This window comes from Desmodus rotundus, chromosome 3, assembly GCF_022682495.2.
Source record: "Desmodus rotundus isolate HL8 chromosome 3, HLdesRot8A.1, whole genome shotgun sequence".
Classification (NCBI taxonomy): Eukaryota; Metazoa; Chordata; class Mammalia; order Chiroptera; family Phyllostomidae; genus Desmodus; species Desmodus rotundus.
In genome coordinates this window covers 88,587,097-88,602,542 of record NC_071389.1, presented here as the reverse complement: position 1 = coordinate 88,602,542, position 15,446 = coordinate 88,587,097, and the positions used below count along the sequence as shown (strand labels likewise).

The 15,446-nt window shown below is 41.6% G+C and overlaps 1 pseudogene; it reads left to right on the top strand.

Moving 5' to 3' along the window:
• The first annotated feature begins 626 nt into the window (after window positions 1-626).
• On the top strand, window positions 627-1,677 carry LOC112297599 (farnesyl pyrophosphate synthase pseudogene; annotated as a pseudogene).
• The last annotated feature ends 13,769 nt before the right edge of the window (window positions 1,678-15,446 follow it).

The window sequence follows — 15,446 nt, the reverse complement described above, 5'->3', positions numbered from 1 at the left end:
TGCTCTGGGCTGTCTTTGTTGTTGTTCCTCGAGTTCTTATAGGTGTAGGGTTAGGTTGTTTATTTGAAATGTTTCTATCTTTTTTAGGTAGGCCTGTATCACTATGAACTTCCCTCTCAGGACTGCCTTAGCTGTGTTCCATAAGTTTTTGGTTTCTGCGAGTTCATTTTCATTTGTTTCCAGAAACTCTTTGATTTCTTCTTTAATCTCATTCTTGGCTGATTCATTGTTTAATAGCATGCTATTCAATCTCCATGAGTTTGAGTGTTTTGGGTTTTTTTCCTTGAGGTTGGTTTCTAGTTTCAGTCCCTTGTGGTCAGAGAAAATGTTGGATATGATTTCAATTTTCTTGAATTTGTTGAGGCTTGTTTTGTGTCCTATCATGTGGTCTATCTTTGAAAATGTTCCATGTGCATTTGAAAAGAATGTGTATTTTGCTTGTTTGGGATGAAAGGCTCTATATATATCAGTTGAGTCCATTTCATCTAGGGCAGTGTTCAATGCTGCAATATCTTTGTTGATATTTTGTTTGGAAAATCTATCCGTTGTTGACAGTGGGGTGTTAACATCCCCTACTATAGAAAGAACCCACATCCAGCAACAGAATACTTCACCCCCCCCTCAGAATGAATGGAGACCAGAAATTGGATGTTTATGACCAAAAAAAGCAGAGTTTCATCCAGCACTTCTTCAAGATTGTCAGGGTGCTGACTGAAGATTACATGGGGCACCCAGAAATAGGAGATGCTATTGCCCATCTCAAGGAGGTCCTGGAATACAATGTCATTGGAGGAAAATACCAGAGAGGCATGACTGTGCTGACAACCTTCCAGGATCTGGTGGAACCAAGAAAGCTGGATGTCGACAGTCTGCAGCGGGCCATGATTATGGGCTGGTGTGTGGAACTGCTCCAGGCTTTCTTCCTGCTGTCAGATGACATTATGGATTCATCCCTCACCTGACGGGGTCAGATCTGCCGGTATCAGAAGCCGGGCATCAGTTTGGACGCCATCAGTGATGCAATTCTTCTGGAACCACGTATCTACCAACTGCTGAAGCTCTACTGCTGGGAGCAGCCCTATTACCTGAACCTGATCGAGCTCTTCCTGCAGAGTTCCTATCAGAGTGAGATTGGACAGACCCTGGACTTCATCACAGCCTGGCAAGGCAGCATGGTTCTTGGTAGGTACACTGAAAAGAGGTACAAATCTATCATCAAGTATAAGACAGCTTCCTACTCCTTCTACCTTCCTGTAGCTGCTGCCATATAGATGGCAGGCATTGACAGGAGAAGGAACATGCCAAGAAGACCCTGCTGGAGCTGGGGGAGCTCTTACAGATTCAGGATGATTACCTTGACTTCTTTGGGGACTCGTGTGACAGGTAAGATTGGTACTGACATCCAGGACGGTAAATGGAGCTGGCTGGTGGTTCAGTGTCTGCAACGGGCCTCTCCAGAGCAGTGCCAGATCTTGCAGGAGAATTATGGAGAAGGAGGCTGAGAAGGTGGCCTGGGTAAAGGCGCTGTACGAGGAGCTGAATCTGCAGGCCATATTCACACAGTATGAAGAAGACAGTTACAGCCTCCTTATGGGTCTCATTGAGCAGCACTCACCGCCCCTGCCCCCAGTCATCTTCCTGAGGCTGGCACACAAGACCTACAAGTGCAAAAATTGACCTAGAGACTACTAGAGCAGAGAGGGCAGGTTCTCAATAAATTGCAGTAAGTTCTCTCTTAACACCATCTATAGGTTCTGGATACTGTGACAAAAGTTTGCCATAGGCTAATTTATATAGACAAGAGTTAAGTTCCTGTGGCCTGTTTCTGGTTACAAAAACGTCACCCAACACTTCTGATATTAAACATTGAAATAAATGTGAACCACACACACATTTAAGGAGTGAATAAAAGCAGGGGAGATTATTTTCCAACATGCTTATTCCAGTGAGGGGTTGTGGGTGACAGGAGCCTCTCTAAGCACAACATGGGAGCCCACCCTGGACAGAAGGCCCTTCTATCACAGGGCCCACCCAGGCATTGCAGACACAGAGTATCATCTGCCTACCTTTAGGATGTGGGAAGACACCTGGGTCCTAATGGGGGGGGAGGCAGTGGTTAGGGTTAGAACATGCAAGCACCATGCGTTCACCCAGATGGAATAGATTTTCTTTTCTCAAACTTATAAGGAAGTAAGGGTGAATAAAACAATGTTATTCCAGAAAAAAAAATTAAAAAATAAAATCTACTATAATTGAAGTGTTGTCGATACCTTTCTTGAAGTCTTCCAAGATTTTCTTTATGTATTTGGGTGCTCCTATGGTGGGTGCATATATATTTACAATGGTTATATCTTCTTGATGGATTCTTCCCTTGAGTATTATGGAGTGACCTTCTGGGTCTCTTTTTATGGCCCTTTTTTTGAAGTCTATTTTGTCTGATATGAGTATTGCTACCCCTGCTTTTTTTTCCCTGTCTATTTGCTTGGAATATTTGTTTCCAGCCCTTCACTTTCAGTCTGTGTAGGTCTTTTGTTCTGAGGTGGGTCTCTTGTAGGCAGCATATGTGTGGGTCATGCTTTCTTATCCATTCAGCTATTCTATGTCTTTTGATTGGAGCATTTAGTCCATTTATGTTTAAGGTTATTATTGATAGGTACTTATTCATTGCCATTTTTTTCATACTTGTGTTCCTTTCTCTCTCACTGTTTTTCTTCCTGTTCTTAAAGCAGACCCTCTACCATTTTTTGCAGACCTGGTTTGGAGGAGGTGGATTCTTTCAGGCTTCTTTTATCTTGGAAACTCCTTATTTGGCATTCGATTTTAATTGAGAGCTTTGCTGAATGAAGTAGTCTTGGTCACATGCCCTTGGTTTTCATTACTTGGAATATTTCTTGCCATTCCCTTCTGGCTTGTAGTGTTTCCATTGAGAAGTCTGCTGCTAGTCTTATGGGGACTCCCTTGTATGTTACTTTCTGTTTCTCTCTTGCTGCCTTCAAGATTCTCTCTTTGTCTTGGAATTTTGTCATGTTAATTACGATGTGTCTTGGAGTGGGCCTCTTTGGTTTCCTCTTGATTGGGATTCTCTGAGTTTCCTGGGTTTGTGTGAAATTTTCTCTAATCAAATTAGGGAGGTTTTCCATCATTACTTTTTCAAACAGGTTTTCTATCCCTTGCTCTTCTTCCTCTCCTTTTGGTATCCCTATTATATAGATATTATTATGTTTAATGTTGTCCTACATTTCCCTTAACCCCTCTGTTCTTTCTGAGTCTCTTTTCCTTTTCTTGCTCTTTCTGGGTGCTTTTTTCTACCTTGTTCTCCAGCTCACTAATTTGATCCTCTGCTCATCTAGCCTGCTTTTGATTCCTTCTACTGTGTTCTTCAATTCAGAAATTGTATTCATCATTTCTTCTTGGCCCTTGTTGATAGTTTCTATTTCCTTTTTCATGTTGATATAGTTTGCAGCGAGTTCATTGTAGTTTCCCTGTAGTTTTCAGTAATTCTTTGTGAGCTCATTGAGCTTCCTTATAACCATTGCTTTGAACTCAATATCTGATAGTTGACTTGCCTCTATTTCATTTAGCATTCTTTCTGAGGCTTCCTCCTTTCCTTTCATTTGAGGATTGTTTCTTTGTCTTCCCATTGTGTGTGAGACTCTTCTTATTATCCTCTGCTTCTTAAATTGATCTGTTCTGACTCCCTGTGTTTATGGTGTGAACTTCTGTGGTAGGAGACCTGTGAGATTCAGTGGTGCAGTCCCCATGATCTACTGAGCTTGCTGGTCTTGGGCTGTCATTTATGTTGGCTCTCTGTATGTCTTTGGGTTTTGATTGTTGTTGGGTCTTTGGTGAGTCCTTCCCTCTAGCTGGTTAACTGAGGGTCACTCCATTCACCACCTGTTATATTCTGTTGTGCAGGTGTGGCCAGGTTGTGTTGAAGCTGGTTCTTCTGTCTGTACTAGGGTTTGAAGCTTCTCTTGTGCTCTTGTTCAGTTGTTTGTTCTGGGTAATTTCTCCACCATTTAGTTGTATTTCCAGACTGATCCTGGGTGGAGGTTAGTGTGGCTTCCACTTACTCCTTCACCTCCTTCTGTTATTATCTGTTGGTGGTTCCTTTGTTGGTGAGTTTCCTCTTCCAACAGGTATACTGGTGTTCACAGCTCCCACCTACTGTTTTATGTGATCAATTAGAGGGGGAAGGCAAAACAGATTAATACAGCAGGAGTGTATTCTATGGTATGTAAAGTACCAACACAGAGAGAAGAGATAGGAGATCCTTTGGATATGTATAGCATTAACCGTGATATTTCACCCAACTAGCCACTTTTTAGAAAGGGTGGAAAAAAGATAAGACTCTTGTTAGGAGGGGGAAGGATTGTGAGTTGGATCTAGAAAGGAGCGAGCTTCTGAGAGGTGAGATTATGAGATATAGTAAGAGTAAATGATAGAAAATAGGTGTAGTGTGCAAGAGAATAGAGTTGACCACAACAGTAATAAAGTTCCAGAAACAATAAAGTGAGTTAAGACCCAGGAGGGGTGCTATGTAGTATTTACAATTGTATGGAACAATTTTTATACAATTTTATACAATTTTTACTATTATGCAATTTTTATAATAGTAATGGAGCAACAATCATGACAGAATCTATGTGATCTGGATAATAAGAATAGGAAGTACAGGATCTAGAGTAGTGTGCTATTGGAACACAAGTGAAGTGAAAGAAGGAAAATTAAAAATACACTATGAAAGAGAGAACAAGGGAAACCAGTCAAACAATGCAATTTAACAAACCAAGTGAAGAAGATTAAACAGAAAGAAGAGAAATAAAAAAACATACTAATAAAATAACAGATGTAAAAATAATACAAATATCCAATAACTTGCAAGTTCTCTAGAAAAGCAAAGTGAAATTTGTCTCACTGTCTCAGTTGTTGGAATGACCCCTCTTTGGGTCTAACTCTGGTCCTGTCACAACTCCAGGTTTTATTGTCTCACTTGTGGATGAAAGAAAAAAAGGAAGGAAGGAAGGAAGGAAGGAAGGAAGGAAGGAAGGAAGGAAGGAAGGAAGGAAGGAAGGAAGGGAGGGAGGGAGGGAGGGAGGGAGGGAGGGAGGGAGGAAGAAGGGAGGGGGAAATTTTTTTTAAAAGCCTCCTGCTGGCTTTAAACCAGCTAAGCCAGTTCTGCTGGTCTTCCTGGGTGCAGCAGGCTGAGGGGCAATTGGTTTGGCCTTTCTCCCTTCCTGTGGTTTTTCAGGGATGGGGGCCAGGTCTGAACTGCACTCTTCCTACTCTTCACAGTTGCCCAGCCTCCAGCTCGCTGCCAGGCCCCCAGTGCCCTTCTGTGCCTGGATTATGCCTTCAGTCCACCAGTTGTGCTGTCCTTGAGATGCACCAAATTAGGGGCAACTCATACACCACCTTCTCGCTCTTTGCTGTCCTAGATGCTAGGGACTCTCAGAGTCTCTTCAGGGTAGTTCAACTCCCCCATTGAGTTAAGTCTTTCTGGGGATTGCTGACTCCCTGAGTCCTGCTGCTCTCTGTGGGGGCATCTCTGGCTTCCTCTTTGTGGGCCACAGAGTGGGCATCACTCTGCTGTTGTTCCCCGGGTGGTGGGGTCCAGCATGTGGTGCTTCTGGGGAGCAGGGTCAGGCGCACTCCTCCCCCAGGGCTGTGGGTGTGAATGCTGGGCCTCTGCTGCTGGGGCAGGATGGGCAGCCACTATGCAGCCGCTGAGCAGCCGTTGGGCCTCGGAGTTCAGGCACAAGCTGTTCCCAGGGCTTCTGGTGTGAGTGTGCAGCCTCCACTGCTGCTGCGTGGCCAGTCAGGCGTTCCACCCCTGGAGCTGAGGACATGAGTACTCAGTCTCTGCTGCTGCAGCAGGAGTGCAGTCTCAGGAAAGCGGTGTCAGGTATGTGCCAGCCTCTGCTGCTGTGGGGGGCAGCTGCGGTGGGGTGGGGGTGGCTGGGTCAGTGGCACACCACTAAGGTCATGGGCCCTGTTGGGAGCCTTCTGCTGCTGCAGCCAGGGGTAGGGGCGCAGCCACAGTCCTGGTAGCAGAGGTGAGCCCACTGCTGAGGCTGCAGAGGCTGCATGGGTGCAGCCAGGGGAGGGGGGCTGGCTGCTGCAGGAGAATTCCCTAAACAGCCACCAAGTGCCTCTTTTTCTTTTTGAAAAATTCCTCCTATTCAAGCCTGCTGCTCCAAATAAGTGCCTGGCCTCTCACACAACCCAACTCTCAAACCAGACTGGGGACTATCCAGGTCAGGGTCCCTGACGGCCCAACTCTTCCCAGCCAGCATCCACAGTCTCAGTGGGTGCACACCATCCCTGTGTGTTTGCCAGTTTGTTCTTATTCTCCCCAGTGACTTCAAGCAGCCAGGTCCCTCCTGGTGCTGCTCAAACCTCCTTGTTTGGCAGGGGAGGGAGCCACTGACCTGGCTCTCTCCCAAGAATCCTGTAGCTGCCCCAGTCCCGGAGCTGGTCCCAGGGACCTTACTGTCCTGAAGCACTCTCCTTACTGTCTGATTTTTCAATGTCTTCTACAATTTTGGCCTCCAACCTTCACATATGCTGGGATACCATTGGCTGTTCCTCAGAAATCAGCTAGATGTTCCATCTGTGCACAGGGAGAAGTGGACTCTGCTCCCACCTATCTTGCTGCCATCTTACCTAATATCCTTTTTAAATTTTTAAAAATATATTTTATTGATTATGCTATTATAGTTGTCCCATTTTTTCTCCCCTTTATTCCTCTCCACCCTGCACCCCACTCCCACCAGCATTCCCTCCCCCTCTTAGTTCATGTCCATGGGTCTAACATACAAGTTTTTTGGCTTCTCCATTTCCTATACTATTCTTAACACCCCCCTGTCTATTTTGTACCTACCATTTATGCTACTTATTCCCTGTACCTTTTCTCCCATTCCCCCCCCCCACTGATAACCCTCCCTGTAATCTCCATTTCTGTGATTCTGTTCCTAATCTAGTTTTTTGCTTAGTTTGTTTTTGTTTTTGTTTTTAGGTTCAGTTGTTGATAGTCGTGAGTTTCTTGTCATTTTACTATTCATCATCTTCTCTTTCTTAGGTAACTCCCTTTAACGTTTCATACAATAAGGGCTTGGTGATGATGAACTCCGTGAACTTGACCTTATCTAGGAAGCACTTTATCTGCCCTTCCATTCTAAACGCTAGCTTTCCTGGATACAGTAATCTTGGATACAGGTCCTTGCCTTTCATGACTTGGAATATGTCTTTCCAGCCCTTTCTTGCCTGCAAGGTTTCTTTTGAGAAATCAGCTGATAATCTAATGAGAACTCCTCTGTAGGTAACTGTCTCCATTTCTCTTGCTGCTTTTAAGACTCTCTCCTTATCTTTAATCTTGGCTAATGCAATTATGATATGCCTTGGTATGTGCTACTTTGGGTCCAACTTCTTTGGGACTCTGAGCTTCCTGGACTTCCTGGAAGTCTATTTCCTTTGCCAGATTAGGGAACGTCTCCTTCATTATGTTTTCAAGTAAGTTTTCAATTTCTTGCTCTTCCTCTTCTCCTTCTGGCACTCCTATGATTCAGATGTTGGAATATTTAAAGTTGCCCCAGAGGATCCTAAGCCCTTCCTCATTTTTTTAAACTCTTGTTTCTTCATTCTGTTCTGGTTGAATGTTTATTTCTTCCTTCTGCTCCAAACTGTTGATTTGAGTCCCATTTTCCTTCCTTTCACTGTTGGTTCCCCTTTACATTTTCCTTTATTTCACCTTTCATAGCCTTCACTTTTCCCTCTATTTTGCAACCACAGTCACCCATTTCTGTGAGCATCCTGATTACCAGTGTTTTGAACTGTGCATCTGATAGGTTGGCTACCTCTTCATAGTTTAGTTTTATTTTTGGAATTTTCATCTGTTTCATTTGGGCCATATTTTTTTTTGTCTCCATGCACCTATTCACCACAGCAGGGCAACCCATGTGGCTGCATTGCGGCTCTGTTTTCGGGGGAGGGGTCTGAGAGGGAACAATGCTGCTTGCTCAGCTCTGGGTTGGCTTTCAGTCACTTCTCCAGCTACCCACAAGCAAATTGGGTTCTTCTGGTGCTAATTCTTGGGTAGGTGGGTATGTGTACATTCTAGGACCCTGCGGGTCTCTCCAACGAAATCTCCTGTGAGGCTGGGAGTTTCTCTTGCCACTGCAACCTCCACAGGTTTTTATAGTGAGAGGTTTTGAGGCTTTATTTCCTCAAGCTGGAACCATGGGTTGCATGGTCTGTCTCACTCCCCAGTTGTTCCTCCTGGTTTATCCGCACACAAATGTGGGACCTCGTGGTCAGACGGCCACTGCCTCGCCTGCCTCAGTCCTACAGCTGCTGCCTTGACATGAGTCCTCTCCATCCTGGCTGCGCCTCCTACTGGTCTGGATGAATGTTTCTTCTTTAACTCCTTGGTTGTCAGACTTCCATACAGTTCAATTTTCTGGCAGTTCTGATTATTTTTTGTTTTTAAAATTTTTGTTGTCCTTCTTTTGGTTGTACGAGGAGGCAAAGTGCAACTACTTACATCTCCCTCTTGGCCAGAAAGTTGCCTGGGAGCCTATCTTTCTTTCATTGGTCCTAATTTTGTTGCTGGTCCATTCATAAACTAATCTCTGTGATGACAGTGGTGGAATTTACTGAGCAACCTGAGCCAATCAGGGCCCATTTCTGGATCTGCAGGAAGGGCTTGATCCCACCCAAACGACCCAGCTGAGAAAGGGAATGGGTACATTCTCCACATCCCCATAGAGAAATCTTACCATCTCCCTGCCAATCTTGGTCTCATATATTTTAAATTTATTTGGCAAATACTTAATATTTTACAACTACTGACCACAAGTGATTTCTTATGTGCTTCACAAATATCAATCCTTATGAAATTCTTGTTCTGTAGACAAGACAATGAGCATAGAGTGGTTAGGTAACTTACCCAAGATCATACAGCTAGTAAGTAGCTGAGTGCTACACAATGTTAGAACCAAGATTTGGACATAGGTAGTCTTTGGACAAAGTTCCTGCTCTGACCCTGTCTATTTCATCTTTATGACTCTTTTTGCTAATATGTCCTTATTAAAGTTGGATGGTTATAATCCTAATTCCCCAGTAAGTTGTGAGTTTCTGGAGGTCAGGTGGCACCACAGTCACATCTGTAATAACCAAGATTTGGAGCAGAATATAATGAACTGCTTATTAATTACTTTAAAAGAAAAAAAAACTTAGCTCACATATATTGTTTTACTTCTAAACACAATGTATAAGTATTATAAAATAATCCCCAAGAATGTTCCCAAAATGCCTGTTTGTTGGACATTAGAGTTATAGTCCTGGAGATGTGGCATCTGCCATACTCACAATGTTAGGCAGTTTGGTATGCTTTCTCTCAGATGACTCTTCTTTCATGGTCTACCTCCTGGACTTACTGAACAGCCTCCAATCTATGCTTCTGTTGCCTAGGGGGTGATCTAAAAACTAGCCCAATAACGGTTCTCTATACTGAGTGGGTCTCAAATCTTTGTACAGTAATTCACTTAACAGTCCAAAATATTCCTCTGTCCATTTAGCCTAACCACCCCACTTTTTGATAGAAAAGCACTCTATCTATAATGACAAAGACACATCAGGACATGGTGAATATACAAATATTATTTATATTACAGTATACAAACAATGTCCTGTACACTTTAAATATAACTATAATAGTCACCTTGATATCAGGTTGAAAATTCTTAACATGTGTATAAGTAGCACAGCAGCCATGAAGTGTCCCTGTCTTAGCACAACTTGAAAAATTTGATATATACTTGCTTTAGCAAGAGGGGCATGGACTGTCCCTATTTCAACAGCAATGTATACAACTTGTCTTCTAGTTTAGTTATTAGAAAGTATAAGTCAGAATTACACAAAGATGTTTTGCTACACATTGTAGGGTTCACCAAACAACACACTATAAACTCAACTTATAAACACAGAGACAACAGACAGTATCAAGTAATTAAAAATCAATACCAAAATTGACCAGCCTTACCCTCAGCAATAGATGTGGACATAAAAATGCCTAAGGAGGTCACGCACACAGGGCTGACCAAATGTCCTCTTTCAGACAAGCTAGTTTCATTTTCTAGATTACCTTTTCTGGGAGGGAAAGGGAAGGAGGTGAGAAAAGGAGAGACCAAGTGTTCTGAGCCTTACTCTGGCCCAGGTATCTGGCCACTTCCCAAGATGAATAATAGCACAAGGCTTCAAACCTTTCCTCATGGTGTGGGGAAGACATGGGCCTGATGGGGATTGTATCCCCCAGATAGCACCCAACACCCAGCTAGACTTCTAATGTTAGTTCATTCCCCAAGAGGGGTTAAGAAGTGTCAGTCATCTTGAGAGTACCGAGCTGGCTGCCTATAACTTAAGGAAAATGGCCAGAAGAACTTTAAAACATGCATTAAAATACATAGCAATTGAAATTTGGTAGTGGTGAAATCAATGTTCCTAGAAGTCTTTCCAAAACAAGGCCAGTTGTACATGAAAGATGTAGGTACTATAAACAGATATATTTGCTTTTAAATTCCTCACTCTGCAAGGGTTGGAGAAAAGGCAACAAAGAACAAGATATAAATCACCCCTAGGAAAAGCCAGATAATGCTCCATCATTGCCATAATACCTCCCTGTTGTTTATAGTTAGTACAAAAACAATTTCCATTTGTTGCCTGAGAATGTTACTTTTTAATAAAACTAAGAGTACTTATTTTAAGTAATATAAATATGGGTAGATATAATGAATGAAACATGTAGTGACTATAAACACTTTCTAATTTATACCATATACAAGTTACATAACAAGTTATACTTCACTGGATCTTTTAGTAAATTTTGATACCCAAGTCATAGGGTATTTAGAATTGCAAATTAGATCCTATCTCAAGATATCTATTTTCAGTTGAGCCACTATTGTTATGCATTTTGTTATGTGTTTTATAGACAACATTCTCAGGTACTTAAAATTAGTTAAAACTTGCATAAAGAAAAACCCTTCTATTTGAAAAGACATTAGTTTCAGGAGTAAACTACATTTATTAACCTAAATAAAGTGTTAATGCTAGGCTTTTACCTCACTTAATTAAAAAAATTACAGGTGTATGTCTATCATACCATGCTTTTTTTTTTCTAAAGATTTTTTTTAATTTGTTTATTTTTAGAGAGAGAGGAAAAGGAGGGAGGAGAAAGAAACATCAATGTGCGGTTGCCTCTCACACACCTCCTACTGGGGACCTGGCCCACAACCCAGGCAGTGCCCTGACTGGGAATCAAACTGGTGACCCTTTGATTCACAATCCCACACTCAATCCACGGAGCCATACCAGCCAGGACCATCAACCATGCTTAAGACAATGGTGCCTGACCCACTAGCACAAACCAATAGATGCAAAACTGTGTTCCTTTAATAAATACTTTAAAACAAAATTTAAACAATAACAACAGCACAATAGCAATCATTGAGAACCACAAAAATTCAAGATAACTCTGGCATGTTACCTGTTCAAAAGTCTCCTTTCCCATTGCTGGAATTCAAAATATCTATGCGAAAATACACGCAGCAGAATTGCAAAGTTGTCAAAACCAAGACTGCTTGCTGAAATATTGATTCAGAATTCTCAATAAGTTGATTTTGATTTATCAATACCAAGGTTAATAACATTTAATAGTTTATTGCATTAGTTACCATTAAAAGGGCTTAAGTCGTACGTTCAAATGCAAGTTTATGTAATGGGTTTTCAGATCCGAAGAAAGAACTGTTCTGAATCGTCTCAAGGTTTCTCAAGATGATTCTTGTGGCTGAACTGGAAAATTAAGTCTGCAAGACTGAAGGTGGTTGACCAAAGCAATCCAACCTGGAAACAGGAAGCCTGCTTGAATCACCACGAGGGCTGCCTGCTGTGAGGAGGCAAAAAGTTGACATCTTTGGAGCTGGAATATATTCAGGTGTTCTTGTGCTCTTTACTGTTTTGTGCATCCTGATGGTTCTTGCAACCTGAAATATCCTAACTTATGAACTTGCATTCTTAAACATAGTTTCATCTTACCCATTTTTCACTTGAAAGACTGCTCTGCAGACTTTTAAACTGTTTGAGATTTGAAAAAGAAAATGTATCCATGTATTATGTGTGCAATAAAAGGAAAGCAAACTGGCTCTAAACTCTGTTTCTACCAAGTCATCCATCCACTGGAAAAATTGCTTGTCTCAGAAAACTTTGAGTGTCATCCAATAGATATTTAAGAGATTGTTTTAAAACAGTGCTTCTCAAATTTTACTGTTCAAATGAATTACCTGGAGATCTTTTTCAGATGCAGATTCTGAATCAGTAGGTATGGGATGGGCCTGAGAGACTGCCTTTCTCACAAGCTCCCAGTGGGTCTCAAGGCTGCTGGTCCACAGAGCACACTCTGGGCAACAAGGCTTTGATAGAGCTACTGCTCTTGAGGCATTTTTCTGCAACCCAGAGCATCAGTGTCTCCTGCCCTCCCTCACAATCATGTGCATTCACCGTTATACGGGCTTCATATGCCCAGAGGATCAGAATACATGTGGTGGAAAATTGGCTGAGTTGCATCAAAATGCATTGGTTTGGCCTCCGTCAACACATTGCCTATATCTGTAACTGTATTTCAGTTCCAATAAATGCACACACATGGATCTCAGGTAAACATATTGGTTTAAATGAAAATTCACTGGTTGGGAAACAAAGATAGGGTTGCAGTGAAAACACATTGCATTAAGTATTTTGCATAATTCTCACAAACAGATGCTAGGAAATCAATGTTTTGGTTTCAGTGGCAGTTCACGAATTCATTGGCATGCTATTTGTTTCACTGAATATGTATGAGCTTTGATGAAAATGCATTGCTTGGAAGAAATCAGTCTGACTCTTCCTCTACAGTCCAGTTATAATGTCCTTTTTAATTTTATGGTGCTATACCATCTTGGCTCTTGTTTATGAATACATATTATTTGTAATGTTCCATGTTGCTTACTGTGGCAGTAGATAAAACAATTTTAACTGTTCCTTGAGTTTCTAATGTAGTGGATACATTGAACACTAAGGAATATAAATGTAACTAAAATCTATGTTAGAGTAACTATAAGACTTTTTTATCTCAAAATATTTTTTTTCTGAACCAAGTTTTATACAGAAAAATACATTCTAAAAATGTTGGACTAAATCTAGAGCCAAATTTGAAATCACAATACTGTACGCAGTATTTGATCAGATAGATGGTATAATTACAGTAAAGCTGCACTGGAAAGCAATGCATTGAACTAAGGACAGAAGTATAATTGGTATCAAATCAATGCCCTGAAATAAGTCTACATTAAATAGAGTTCCCATTAGTATATTGCTAATTCCTACTGATACCCAAAGATATAATGGTGGGGAGAGGAGAAAGAGCAAGGAAGTTTTCTTTATATTGTTATACTATTTTTCTATGGTACTTTAGATACTCAAATGGATCAAATATATAGCACATGTTCAACCAGCTGCCTGGTGTACAAATTAATCTTGATTCAGTGTAAGAATTTAAAGGGGCAGGGAGTACAACCTACAAAGATATAGCTAGTTAGACATATTTATTTTATCCACCAAATCTAGCTTGATAAGAAACTCTTGAGCTTGAATATGTTTCACTGACAAATGCGCTAAATAGTAGTTCTAGGATTTGGGAATATGGGTGTCATCTTGTTCTGCTAGTTATAAATTCCAAGTCCAGGTGAAAACTGCCAGTTCCATGGCTGTCTGACTTACAATCTATCTTGTCCTTGCAATTCTATGCCCCGAACACAGATTCTCCATTCATGACCCAGAATAGCTAAACGATGACAACAACAAAAGCATTACTTCTCTCTTATCAAAATCTAACCTTGATGTATTATTTTGGGGAGATACATTCTGAAATACAGTATTCCCCTCTTATCAGTGGTTTCACCTTCTGCAGTCAGAGTTACCTGCAGTCAACCATGCTCTGAAAATATTAAATGGAAAATTCCAGAAATAAACAATTTATAAGTTTTAAATTGTGTCACTTTCTGAGTTATGCGATGAGCTCTTGCACCATCCCTCCTGGAACATGAATCATCCTTTGTCCAGCATCTCCATGCTGTATTCTCTCCTCACCTGTTAGTCACTTAGTAACCATCTCAGTTATCAGACCCGCTATCTTGGCATCACAGTGCTTATGTTCCAGTAACCCTCATTTTGCTTAATAATGGCTCCAGAGTGCAAAACTAGTGATGCCAGCAATCCAGATATGCCAAAGAGAATCTGTAAAGTCCTTCCTTTAAAAGTGAAAAACTGAGTTCAATAAAATAAGATATTTTTAGAGAGACCACAGTCACATAACTTTTATTAAAGTTATATTGTTACCTTGTTATAATGGTTCCATTTTATAATTAGTTATTATTGTTAATTTCTTAGTGTGCCTTATTTATAAATTAAACCTTATTATATGAATGTATATATAAGAAAAAAACATAGAGAGACTTCCAGTCAAGTCATAGCATAGGCAGACATGACTAGCCTATTCACACAACCACATCAAAATTACAACTGAAATATAGAACAACCATCACTCAGCTTTCTGAAATTAAGCTGAATGGAAGTCTGACAACTATGGAATTAAAGAAACCACATCTATGCAGACTAGTAGGAGGAGCACAGATGAAAAACAGTCTGGTCCCACACCCACATGTGATTGAAAAATTTGGGAGAAATATTTTGGGAGTGACGAGTCTCAGCCCCACACCAGGCACCCCAGCCCAGGGTTCCAGTGCCAGGAAGATAAGTCCCCATAACTTCTGGCTGCAAAAACCAGCCTGGATTGAGTCGGTGGAAGAAACTTTTGGAGCCCCAAGCATTTCCTCCTAAAGAACTCACACACAGACTCACCTACTTAGACTCACTCCTTCTGAGCTCCAGCACCAGGGTAGTATCTTGAAAGGCACTAGTGTCTAGAATCAAGGCAAGCAGAGGTCACTGTCCCTTTTCTAAACCCTCCCACATAGAACCCCTGAACCGACAAGCTGATGCCATATCTGAGACTCCACCAACCTGGCAAACACTGTTGATCCACCTTAAAGATCCCCAGAGACTCTGCCTCATCCAACTTACAGGCCCACCATAGCTGCTTTTCTATATGAATAGTTGGTCTTGGCTCATGCTGCACAACTTCCTAAATCCTCTCCAACAAGCAACAGCTGGCCTCAGTGAGCCCCAGGCCCAGCAACAGCCAGCCTAGATTCACAGCTTGGCTTCACCTGGGAATCTCCAAGCCCAGCACAAATAGTAGCCATCTCAAATTGCTTTTTAGATCAGGCAGGGTGGCCCTGGGCAAAACACAGGATGGGGTCGAACTTGGTCTGCACCTTCCAGGAAACCTCAGG